The sequence below is a fragment of the Ochlerotatus camptorhynchus genome, unplaced genomic scaffold (assembly GCF_037179485.1).
Source record: "Ochlerotatus camptorhynchus isolate MF236.1 unplaced genomic scaffold, CSIRO-AGI_Acam_v1.1 ptg000069l, whole genome shotgun sequence".
Lineage (NCBI taxonomy): Eukaryota > Metazoa > Arthropoda > Insecta > Diptera > Culicidae > Ochlerotatus > Ochlerotatus camptorhynchus.
The window spans coordinates 161,562-162,500 of NW_027040559.1; the positions used below are offsets into that span (position 1 = coordinate 161,562).

The window sequence follows — 939 nt, forward strand, 5'->3', positions numbered from 1 at the left end:
CAATTCATGCGGTATCCAATTTCGTTCACCTTGCAGTTGCTAGGTAGCAACTATCCTGGCAGGATCGCCATTGTGAAGTTCCGCTCGTTGACCACACGCATGAATTGTCCCGCGACAACAGAGGACCGCTAACCACGTCTAACCTGTCTGATGGCCAGTTGAAGAAAGAGGAAGAATAACGGTGAGGCCAACCAACGACGATGAGAGCAGTGTTTCCAGATGTTGTATTTCTTTTGGTCCTGCCAGCGTCAATTGACAGCTCACCGAAAGGCACTACACGCTCCTTCAATTTTACTCAAAAGTGAGTAACTCTTACTCAGTTTCGTATTTGTATGCTAAATGTCAAAAACTGAGTAACATCAATTTAGCAAAGTGAGTAACATTTACTCTAATTAAATAAAAATTAAATTTTCCTCACTTATGAGTAAGATCAAATGTCATAAACAACTGGAACCGTATTTCCAAGCTAGAATTTTCACGAACAATGTCCGTGGAATTTCTGCAATCAGCAGCTCAAAGCTACCGTAGGCAACATTCTTCGTTCCTCCGAAACAGGTTTACTGAATCGGAGTTCCACATACTGTCGTAAGTAAATTTTAATTTTATTTTTCATACGGGTAAATTTCTATTTTTTTTCACGCATGTACGTACTTAACCTTATTTCAGGATCATCTGAATAAATTCTTGGTGCAAATAGTTCCGAGGGATTGAGCTTCATATTAACAGTAGGAAGGTATATTATATTGTAGGAAAAGTCGTGAAATAGTATTATTCAAATATTCAGTTTCTTCAGTTTCAGACAGTAAAAATCCCAGAAATATCCGGGAGTAGCTCTGCTCCCAGAGAGTATTGGTTTATCTGATAGCATAAAAGGATAGCGTTCAAATGATCAACATCGGTAACCGAAAGTTGACGGAAGATTCTGATAACTAAAAGAAG

At 38.8% G+C, this 939-nt stretch overlaps 1 long non-coding RNA gene across 1 annotated transcript in view; it reads left to right on the forward strand.

Moving 5' to 3' along the window:
• Positions 1-356: 356 nt before the first annotated feature.
• LOC135697215 (uncharacterized) overlaps positions 357-939 on the forward strand; it is a 718-nt gene continuing 135 nt past the window's right edge. The window contains exons 1-3 of the long non-coding RNA XR_010517415.1: positions 357-585; positions 667-733; positions 794-939. The exon at positions 794-939 is cut by the window's right edge and continues 135 nt beyond it. This is a non-coding gene — a long non-coding RNA (uncharacterized LOC135697215). The remainder of the gene's footprint in view (positions 586-666; positions 734-793) is intronic.